Source organism: Nycticebus coucang, chromosome 8 (genome assembly GCF_027406575.1).
Source record: "Nycticebus coucang isolate mNycCou1 chromosome 8, mNycCou1.pri, whole genome shotgun sequence".
Taxonomy (NCBI): domain Eukaryota; kingdom Metazoa; phylum Chordata; class Mammalia; order Primates; family Lorisidae; genus Nycticebus; species Nycticebus coucang.
The window spans coordinates 92,436,485-92,448,607 of NC_069787.1; the positions used below are offsets into that span (position 1 = coordinate 92,436,485).

General features: G+C 41.6%; 1 protein-coding gene and 1 pseudogene across 2 annotated transcripts in view; one reads left to right on the forward strand and one right to left on the reverse strand.

Moving 5' to 3' along the window:
* The window catches only part of SCAP (SREBF chaperone), an 89,312-nt gene that overhangs the window by 62,835 nt on the left and 14,354 nt on the right, over positions 1-12,123 (reverse strand). The window lies entirely within an intron of this gene.
* LOC128592531 (adenosylhomocysteinase-like) lies at positions 5,647-6,783 on the forward strand (annotated as a pseudogene).

Genomic DNA, 12,123 nt, shown 5'->3' on the forward strand with positions numbered 1-12,123 from the left:
TCACAGAAATGCAAATCAAAACTACTCTGAGATATCACCTAACCCCAGTAAGAGTAGCCCACATAACAAAATCCCAAAACCAGAGATGTTGGCGTGGATGTGGAGAAAAGGGCACACTTCTACACTGCTGGTGGGAATGCACACTAATACGTTCCTTCTGGAAGGATGTTTGGAGAATACTTAGAGACCTAATACTAGACCTGCCATTCGATCCTATAATTCCTTTACTAGGTTTATACCCAGAAGACCAAAAATCACAATATAACAAAGACATCTGTACCAGAATGTTTATTGCAGCCCAATTAATAATTGCTAAGTCATGGAAGAAGCCCAAGTGCCCATCGACCAACGAATGGACTAGCAAATTGTGGTATATGTATACCATGGAATATTATGCAGCCTTAAAGAAAGATGGAGACTTTACCTCTTTCATGTTTACATGGATGGAGCTGGAACATATTCTTCTTAGCAAGGTATCTCAGGAATGGAATAAAAAGTATCCAATGTACTCGGCCCTACTATGAAGCTAAATTATAGCTTTCACATGAAGGCTATAACCAACTATAGCACAAGACTATGAGGAAAGGGCCAAGGAAGGGGAAGGGAGGGGGGAGGTTAGGGTGGAGGGACGGTAATGGGTGGGGCCACACCTATGGTGCATCTTAGAATGGGTACAGGCGAAACTTACTAAAGGCAGAATACAAATGTCTACATATAATAACTAAGAAAATGCCATGAAGGCTACGTTGAACAGTTTGATGAGAATATTTCAGATTGTATATGAAACCAGCACGTTGTACCCCTTGATTGCACTAACGTACACAGCTATGATTTAACAATTAAAAAAAAAAAAAAGTGGGAAATGAGGGCAGCACCTGTAGCTCAGTGGGTAGGGTGCTGGCCACATACACCGAGGCTGGCAGGTTCGAGCCTGGCCTGGGCCAGCTAGAACAACGATGACAACTGCAACAAAAAAAAAAAGGCCAGGCATTGTAGCGGACACCTGTCATCCCAGATACTTGGGAGGCTGAGGCAAGAACATCGCCTGCGCCCAGGAATTTGAGGTTGCTGTGAGCTATGACGCATAGCACTCTACCCTAGGGCAACAGCTTGAGAGTCAGTCTCAAAAAAAAAAAACAGTGGAAAATGAACACACAAGGCTTTTATAATGTTCTGTGTGTGACATTTTCCGTAATAAAAATATTTTAAGCTGGGCATGATGGCTCATACCTGCTCAATCCTAGAAGTCCAGGATGCCAAGGTGGTTGGATTGCTTGAGCTCAGAAGTTCAAGACTAGCCTGGGCAAAGTGAGACCCTGTCTCTATTAAAAATAGAAAAGCTAGGGTGGCACCTGTGGCTTAAGGAGTAGGGCGCCGGTCCCATATGCTGGAGGTGGCGGGTTCAAACCCAGCCCCGGCCAAAAATCACAAAAAAAAAAAAAAAAAAAGATTCTGAAAGTAAAGTAGTTTATTAAAAAAAATATATATAGAAAAGCTAGCCAGGCATAGTGGCAGGCACTTGTAGTCCCAGCCACTCAGGAGGCTGAGGCAAGAGTATCACTTGAGCTCGTGAGTCTGTGGTTGCTGTGAGCTATGATGCCATATCACTCTACACAGGGCAACAGAGTGAGACTTTGTCTCAAAAAAGAAACAAAACAAACAAAAAAAGTTTTTTTTAAGTAATCTTACTATTATAAAAGTAATGTTTTAGAAAAATATTCAAAGGTATTTCACAATTTCATTAAATGAAAAATGTAGATTACTAAAATAATAGGATTTATACCTGGGTAATGGGATTATGAGTAATTTTTATTTTCTATTTTTCTTATCTGTATTTTTCACCCCAAAATAATTTTATACAAGTAATAGCAGTAGTAAAGTAGCAATAAGTAGTACTATGTATAGTAACAGTAGTAATAATAGCTTCGCATGATAGAAGTTACCATTTATTAAGTGCTTATCTTGTACCAAACACTAATTTAAGCACTTCACATACATTATCTCACTTCATCTTCAAAGCCTAGGTCAAAACAGAACCACTTAAAAAATGGTTACGCACAGTGGTTACGGCCACAGCCACATACACTGAGGTTAGCGGGTTCCAACCCAACCAGGCCAGCTAAAACTGCAATCAAAAAATAGCTGGGCGGCATGGCGGGTGCCTGTAGCCCCGGCTACTTGGGAGGCTGAGGCACGAGAATCGCTTACGCCCAGGAGTTGGAGTGGAGGTTGCTGTGAGCTGTGACGCCACAGCACTCTTCCAAGAGTGACATAGTAAGACTCTGCACCCCTCCTCAAAAAAAAAAAAAAAAACAGAACCTTAGTAAAAAAACTACTATAACCCTCTAGCCAGGGAGACAGAACCATAGAATCACTCAGGAAAATGTAAAATAAACATTTTGATGCTATTTTACAAACAAAAAAATACCTATCCCTGGATTATATTTGCCCTAAAAAAAAAACAGCATGGCGACCTTACCCAATCACCCGTCACTCCCTCCTTGAATATGTATATGCAAGGCCTTAGGATAAGGCCAAGGTAAGCTCACTAGCCCTACACTAAACATGAAGACACTCTTTGAACAAGCTGCATGAGTAAGGAAGTGTTTCTACTTGCCAAGCAGAGTAGGTGCAGGAAAAACCCTCCACCTCTGAAGATTCAGCAAAGAGACAAATGTGAATAGAAATAATCAAAAGCCATGCTAACTCTAGACCAAGTCAGAAAATACTACCCCTTGTAGCAATATAACACTTTACAGCAGTAGATTTTAAAAACTGATACTTAAGGGCAGTGCCTGTGGCTCAAAGGAGTAGGGCGCCAGCCCCATATGCCAGAATTGGTGGGTTCAAACCCAGGCCCGGACAAAAAAACTGCAAAAAAACCCAAAAACTGATACTTAAGAGTTGGAGGTTGCTGTGAGCTGTGACGCCACAGAACTCTACCAAGGACAACACAGTAAGACTATGTCTCAAAAAAAGAAAAAATAAGTACAGCCAGGCGTTGAGGCGGGCGCCTGTAGTCCCAGCTTCTCAGGAGGCTGAGGCAAGAGAATCACCTATGCCCAAGAGCTGGAGGTTGCTGTGAGCTGTGACGCCACAGCACTCTATCAAGGGTGACAAAGTGAGACTCTGGTCTCAAAAAAAAAAAAATTAAGTTGTTTACTTATTTTTATTATTATTTGATGGGGTATTTTTAATTTTTATTATATAGTATTCAATTAAAATCAACAAGTTTTTAGTAAAGAAACAAAAATCAGGCTTGGTGCCTATAGCTCAGCAGCTAGGGCACCAGCCACAGACGCTGGAGCTGGCAGGTTCAAATCCAGCCTGGGCCTGTCAAATAACAATGATAACTACAACCAAAAAGAAAAATAGCCGGGGGCGGCACCTGTGGCTCAGTGAGTAGGGCGCCGGCCCCATATGCCGAGGGTGGCGGGTTCAAACCCAGCCCCGGCCAAACGGCAACAAAAAAAATAGCCGGACGTTGTGGTGGGCGCCTGTAGTCCCAGCTGCTCCGGAGGCTGAGGCAAGAGAATCGCATAAGCCCAAGAGTTAGAGGTTGCTGTGAGCCATGTGACGCCACGGAACTCTACCAGAGGGCGGTACAGTGAGACTCTGTCTCTACAAAAAAAAAGAAAAATAGCCGGGCATTGTGGCGGGTGCCTATAGTCCCAGCTACTTGGGAGGCTGAGGCAAGAGAATCACTTAAGCCCAAGAGTTGGAGGTTGCTGTGAGCTGTGACACCATAGCACTCTACTGAGAGTGACATAGTGAAACTCTGCCTCAAAAAAAAAAAAAGAGAAACAAAAATTAGAAGATGACGCTAGTGGATCCAATACTGCTTCATCAAGTACATTGGCAACTACATTAAAAACAATTAGTTGTCTTGGGAGGCTGAGGCAGGAGAATCGTGGAAGCCCAGGAGCTAGAGGTTGCTGTGAGCCCTGTGACATCATGGCACTCTACTGAACGCCTTCAGTAAAGTGAGACTGTCTCTACAAAAAAAAAAAATTAGTTGTCAATTCAATGCAGTTTTTTTTTTTTTCCCTGAGACAGAGTCTCAAGCTGTGGACCTGGGTAGAGTGCTGTGATGTCACAGCTCACCGCAACCTCAAACTCTTGGGCTTAAGTGATTCTCTTGCCTCAGCCTCCCAAGTAGCTGGAACTACAGGCGCCTGCTACAACGCTCATCTATTTTTTTTTTTTTTTAGTTGTAGTTGTCATTGTTGCTTGGGAGGCCTGGGCTGGATTCGAACTCACCAGCTCCAGTGTATGTGGCTGGTGCCCTAGCTGCTTGAGCTACAGGCACTGAGCCATATTTAATGAAGATTATTTATCATTTGGTTTCATATGTAGTGAAGGAAATCCACCATGTCCCTCATGTGTAATTTGTGGCAAAACATTAGCTAATGAAGCTATGGTTGCTAGCAAATTAAAGAGACATATATAATCCAGACATTCCCACTTGTCCAAAAAGCCAGAGGAATATTTGAAACAACTTACACTCAGTAACACTAAACAAGCAAAAATATGGACCAAATATGCAATATGAGACAAAGCACAAGAAGGGAGTTACGCAGTTGCAGAAATCATAGCTAGGAAAATGAAATCTTGTACAACTGCAGAATTCGTTATTTTACCAGCCTGCTATGCAATTGTAAAAACAATTTTTTTGAGAAAAATACGAAAACAAAATTTTAAAAATTCCACTTTCAGATAATATAAATATTTCTTGGCATGTTTAAGATTTATCTGAAAATATAGACTTTCAAATAATATCTCACCTCAAAGTAAACGTTTGCAATTCAGTTGGATGAATCTACTGATATCAGTGGTAAACTCCAACTTTTAGCATTCAGTAGATTTGTCTATAAAGAAGAAATCGCAGAACAGTTTCTCTTTTGTGGACCACTCCAAACAACAAAGGGTCAAGATATTTTTTATTTGATCGATAATTACTTTAATTATAACTTGTCTTGAGATTCCTTCTTAAGTAGTATTTGTATGGATGGGACCCTGTCTATGACCAGAGGCGTAAAAGGATTTGTTACACTTGCCCCCCCACAAAAAAATCCAAAAATTGTTTTTACACACTGTTTTCTACACAGAGAAGTCCTAGCATCAAAATCATAGGTGTGTGAATTACAAAAGGTCCTAGATAATACTATGGAAATAATTATGTAAAAAACAGGCCATTGGCTGGGGAGCTATAACTCAGTGGTTAGGGTGCCAGCCACATGCTCCAGAGCTGGTGGGTTCGAACCTGGCCCAGGCCTACTAAACAACAACAGACTGGCTGGGCATTGTGGCAGGTGCCTGTAGTCCCAGCTACTTGGGAGGTTGAGGCAAGAGAATCTCTTAAGTCCAAGAGTTGCAGGTTACTGTGAGCTATGATGCCACAGCACTCTACCAAGGGTGACAAGGTGAGACTCTGTCTCAATAAAAACAAACAAACAAAAAAACAATAGGCAATTGCAATCAAGATTATTTGCAGGAATTACATTCCTCAATGGATGCGTCTTATACACAGTTCTTATGTGAGATGGTTATCTCAAGGAAGAATTCTATCAAGATTTTATGAATTCCCTTCCCGGCACCACCTGCCAACTACTATCCCCAGTGCTAGGCCCACCCCCTTCGCCTGTGTTTATCACTGCGTGTGGAAGCACCGCCATCACGTCTGACAGATTGCCCTACAAAGTCAGTGCAGCAGTCTAGCTGCAACATCTTCTCCACCCAGGACCATGGAGCTGTTGCCATTGCCAAGGCAGGCATTCCCGTGTATGCCTAGTAGGGTCAGACGGACAAGGAGTACCTGTGGTGCATCAAGCAGATGTTGTACTTCAAGGATGGGCCTCTCAACATGGTTTTGAACGATGGTGGTGACCTTATCAACCTTATCCATACCAAATATCCACAGCTTCTGTCAGGCATCCGAGGCATCTCTGAGGAGACCACAAATGGGGTCCACAACCTATACAAGATGATGGCCAATGGGATCCTGAAAGTGCCCACCATCAATGTCAATGACTCTGTCACCAAGAGCAAGTTTGACAAACTCTATGGCTGCCAGGAGTCCCTCATTGATGGCATCAAACGGGCCACATATGTGATGATTGCAGGCAAGGTGGCAGTAGTAGAAGGCTATCATGATGTAGGCAAAGGCTGTGCCCAGGCTCTGAGGGGTTTTGGGGCCCGCATCATCATCACCGAGATTGATCTCATCACTGCACTACAGGCTGCCATGGAGAGCTATGAAGTGACCACTATGGATGAGGCCTGTCAAGAGGACAACATCTTTGTCACCACCACAGGCTGTATTGACATAATTCTTGGTTGGCACTTTGAGCAGATGAAGGATGGTGCTGTCGTGTGTAACGTTGGACACTTGATGTAGAGACAGATGTCAAGTGGCTTAATGAGAATGCTGTGGAGAAGGTGAACATTAAGCTCCAGGTGGATGGATACGTGCTGAAGAATGGGCGCCGCATTATCCTGCTGGCCGAGGGCCGGCTAGTCAACCTAGGTTGTGGCATGGGTCACCCCAGCTTCGTGATGAATAATTCCTTCACCAACCAGGTTCTGGCACAGATTGAACTTTGGACTCACCCAGACAAGTACCCCATTGGGGTTCACTTTCTGCCTAAAAAGCTGGATCAGGTAATGGCTGACACCCACCTGGGTAAGCTGAATGTGAAGCTGACCAAGCTGACTGAGAAGCAGGCCAAGTACCTAGGTATGCCCCGTGATGGCCCCTTCAAGCCTGATCACTACCGATACTGAGAGACAGACTTGCTCTGTACCTTTCAGCTGCTGTCCTTGCCCAGGCCCCGCCTCACCTCCCCAAGAGCAAATGGTACCAACTCTGAGATTGGTTTGTCTGTGTGCCCCTATTGACTCCCTGGGGCTGTTCAGTCTGTGGCTACTGCTGCATCCCTCAACTGTTCCAAGTGTGGCAAGGGGAATTGAGAGGGCTCCTCAAGGACTGGTCATCATAGAGGGATACATCCGCAGAAAACCATGAGCTCAGTGGTCTTGGAACTGCTCACTAGTCAGTCCTTTAGGCTAGAAGTTGGTAGTGGTGGTCACAAAACCCATGTATCTTATCCTCTAGCCTATGGGCCCATGTATTTGGTTTACAGGTTAACTAGTCCATCAGACCATGACAGATGAGAATAAGCTTTATTGTTTTATTTTTTTGAGATAGGGTCTTGCTTTGTCTTGTTGCCTAGAGTGTAGTGGTATCATCATAGCACACTTCAACCTCAAACTCCTGGGCTCAAGTGATTCTCCTACTTCAGCCTCCTGAGTAGCCAGGACTATAGGCTCATCCCACCATGTCCAGCTGATTATTCTATTTTTTGTAAAGATGGGGTCTCACTCTTGCTCATGCTGGTCTTGAACTCCTGGCCTTAAGTGATCCTCCTGCTGCAGTATCCCAAAGTGTTAGGATTATAGGTGTGAGCCACCACACCCAACCTGAGAAGGAGCTTTATTGAAGGGTAAGGAGGAACCACTGGGAGTTTGAAGCCAGCCAAAAGCCTGGCTTTCTCTTAACCCTCATAACAACGAGGTTGGTACTTTCAGTCCCTATTTTATAGGGGTTAGAGTAGACTGTTAAGGGACAATCAAGAAAGGATAAGTGTTAATGACATTCATATGTTGAAGAAATTTACCATAACCAAACCAGCTCTTCAGGATATTCTCAGACTTATCCTCCATAATTACCAGCCCAATCCTTTACCACAAAAGTAAACTCACTCAGATACTTTTGATCAAACTCCAACTTCGACAGTGGCGAAAGGATTAAAAATGTCCACTGGACTTTCGAAAAACTTGATACCCAAAATTTTACCAGACTTATCAATATTCTCCATTAATGTGAATGGCTTAACCTGTCCTCTAAAAAGGCACAGGTTAGCTGACTGGATACAAAAACTCAGGCCTGATATTTGCTGCATACAAGAGTCACATCTAACCTTAAAAGACAAATATAGACTCAGGGTGAAAGGATGGTCATCCATATTTCAGGCAAATGGTAATCAGAAAAAAGCAGGTGTTGCAATTTTATTTGCAGATACAATAGGCTTTAAACCAACAAAAGTAAGGAAGGATAAGAATGGTCACTTCATATTTGTTAAGGGTAATACTTAATATGATGAGATTTCAATTATTAATATCTATGCACCCAACCAGAATGCACCTCCATTTATAAGAGAAACTCTAACAGACGTGAGCAACTTGATTTCCTCCAGCTCCATAATAGTCGGAGATTTCAACACTCCTTTGGCAGTGTTGGATCAATCCTCCAATAAGAAGCTGAGCAAAGAAATTTTAGATTTAAACCTAACCATCCAACATTTGGATTTAGCAGACATCTACAGAACATTTCCTCCCAACAAAACTGAATACACATACTTCTCATCAGCCCATGGAACATACTCCAAAACTGATCACATCTTAGGTCACAAGTCTAGCCTCAGTAAATTTAAAGGAATAGAAATTATTCCTTGCATCTTCTCGGACCACCATGGAATAAAAGTTGAGCTCAGTAACAACAGGAATCTGCATACTCATACACAAACATGGAAGTTAAATAACCTTATGCTGAATGATAGCTGGGTCAGAGATGAGATTAAAAAGGAAATTGCCAAATTTTTGGAACAAAACGACAATGAAGACACGAATTATCAGAACCTCTGGGATACCGCAAAGGCAGTCCTAAGAGGGAAATTTATAGCACTGCAAGCCTTCCTCAAGAGAACGGAAAGAGAGGAAGTTAACAACTTAATGGGACATCTCAAGCAACTGGAAAAGGAAGAACATTCCAACCCCAAACCCAGAAGAAGAAAAGAAATAACCAAAATTAGAGCAGGATTAAATGACATTGAAAACAAAAGAATTATACACAGATCAATAAATCAAAAAGTTGGTTTTTTAAAAAGGTCAATAAAATAGATAAACCACTGGCTAACCTAACCAGGAAAAAAAGAGTAAAATCTCTAACTCATCAATCAGAAACGACAAAGACGAAATAACAGACTCCTCAGAAATTCAAAAAATCCTTAATGAATTACAAGAAACTTTATTCTCAGAAATATGAAAATCTGAAGGAAATTGACCAATACTTGGAAGCACGCCACCTTCTAAGACTTAGCCAGAATCAAGTGGAAATGTTGAACAGGCCCATATCAAGTTCTGAAATAGCATCAACCATACAAAACCTCCCTAAAAAGAAAAGCCCGGGACCAGATGGCTTCATGTCAGAATTCTACTAAACCTTTAAAGAGGAATTAGTACCTATATTATTCAACCTGTTCCAAAATGTAGAAAAAGAAGGAAGACTACCCAACATGTTCCATGAAGCAAATATCACCCTGATCCCCAAACCAGGAAAAGACCCAACAAGAAAAGAAAATTATAGACCAACATCACTAATGAATATAGATGCAAAAATATTCAACAAGATCCTAACAAACAGAATCCAGCAACACATCAAACAAATTATACATCATGACCAAGTCAGTTTTATCCCACGGTCTCAAGGCTGGTTCAACATATGTAAATCCGTAAGTATAATTCAGCACATAAACAAATTAAAAAACAAAGACCATATGATTCTCTCAATTCATGCAGAAAAAGCTTTTGATAATATACAGCATCCCTTCATGATCAGAACACTTAAGAAAACTGGTATAGCAGGGACATTTCTTCTTCTTCTTTTTTTTTTTTTTTGTAGAGACAGAGTCTCACTGTACCGCCCTGGGGTAGAGTGCCTTGGCGTCACACGGCTTACAGCAACCTCTAACTCTTGGGCTTAATGCAATTCTCTTGCCTCAGCCTCCTGAGCAGCTGGGACTACAGGTGCCCGCCACAACGCCCGGCTATTTTTTTGTTGCAGTTTAGCCGGGGCTGGGTTTGAACCCCCCACCCTCGGCATATGGGGCCGGCGCCCTACTCACTGAGCCACAGGTGTCGCCCAGAAGGGACATTTCTTAAACTAATAGAGGCCATCTACAGCAAACCCACAGCCAATATCGTATTGAATGGAATTAAATTGAAATCATTTCCACTCAGATCAGGAACTGGACAAGGCTGCCCACTGTCTCCACTGCTCTGTAACATTGTAATGGAAGTTTTAGCCACAGCAATTAGGGAAGAAAAGGCGATCAAGGGTATACATATAAGGTCAGAAGAGATCAAACTTTCGCTCTTCACAGATGATATGATTGTATATGTGGAAAACACCAGGGATTCTACTACAAAACTCTTAGAAGTGATCAAGGAATACAGCAGCGTCTCGTCTCAGGTTACAAAATCAACATTCATAAATCTGTAGCCTTTATATATACCAACAACAGTCAAGCTGAAAAAACAGTTAAGGACTCTATTCCATTCACAGTGCCAAAGAAAATAAAATATTTGGGAGTTTATCTAACAAAGGACGTGAAAAGAAAAGACGTTCTATAAAGAGAACTATGAAACTCTAAGAAAAGTAATAGCTGAAAATATTAACAAATGGAAAAACATACCATGCTCGTGGCTGGGAAGAATCAACATTGTTAAAATGTCCATGCTACCCAAAACAATATACAATTTTAATGCAATTCCTATTAAAGTTCCACTGTCATACTTTAAAGATCTTGAAAAAAATAATACTTCGTTTTATATGGAATCAGAAAAAACCTCGAATAGCCAAGATATTACTCAGAAATAAAAACAAAGCAGGAGGAATCACGCTACCAGACCTCAGACTACACTACAAAATGATAGTGATCAAAACAGCATGGTACTGGCACAAAAACAGAGTAGTTGCCTGGAACAGAATAGAGAACCAAGAGATGAATCCAGCTACCTACAGTTATTTGATCTTTGACAAGCCAATTAAAAACATTCAGTGGGTTGGGGCTGAATGGCTCAAAGGGGTACCTGTGGCTCAAAGGGGTAGAGCGCCGTCCGTATGCTAGAGGTGGCGGGTTCAAACCCAACCCTGGCCAAAAACCACAAGAAAAAAAAAATTCAGTGGGGAAAAGATTCTCTGTTTAACAAATGGTGCTGGGTGAACTGGCTGGCAACCTGTAGAAGACTGAAACTGGATCCACACCTTTCACCATTAACTAAGATAGACTCTCACTGGATTAAAGATTTAAACTTAAGACATGAAACTATAAAAATACTAGAAGAGAGTGTAGGGAAAACCCTTGAAAAATTGGTTTGGGTGAGTATTTTATGAGGAGAACCCCCCGGGCAATTGAAGCAGCTTCAAAAATACACTACTGGGACCTGATCAAACTAAAAAGCTTCTGCACAGCCAAGAACACAGTAAGTAAAGCAAGCAAACAGCCATCAGAATGGGAGAAGATATTTGCAGGTTATGTTTCCAACAAAGGTTTAATAACCAGAATTCACAGAGAACTCAAAACGTATAAGCAAGAAAAGAACCAGTGATCCCATTGCAGGCTGGGCAAGGGACTTGAAGAGAAACTTCTCCGAAGAAAACAGGCGCACGGCCTACAGACATGAAAAAATGCTCATCATCTTTAATCATCAGAGAAATGCAAATCAAAACTACTTTGAGATATCATCTAACTCCAGTAAGATTAGCCCATATCACAAAATCCCAAGACCAGAGATGTTGGCATGGATGTGGAGAAAAGGGAACACTTCTACAATGCTGGTGGGAATGCAAATTAATACATTCCTTTTGGAAAGATGTTTGGAGAATACTTAGAGATCTAAAAATAGATCTGCCATTCAATCCTATAATTCCTCTACTAGGCATATAACCAGAAGACCAAAAATCACATCATAACAAAGATATTTGTACCAGAATGTTTATTGCAGCCCAATTCATAATTGTAAGTCATGGAAAAAGCCCAAGTGCCCATCGATCCATGAATGGATTAATAAATTGTAGTATATGTACACCATGGAATATTATGCAGCCTTAAAGAAAGAAGGAGACTTTACCTCTTTCATGTTTACATGGATGGAGCTGGAACATACTCTTCTTAGTAAAGTATCTCAAGAATGGAAGAAAAAGTATCCAATGTACTCAGCCCTACTATGAAACTAATGTATGGCTTTCACATGTAAACTATAACCCAGTTACAACCTAAGGGG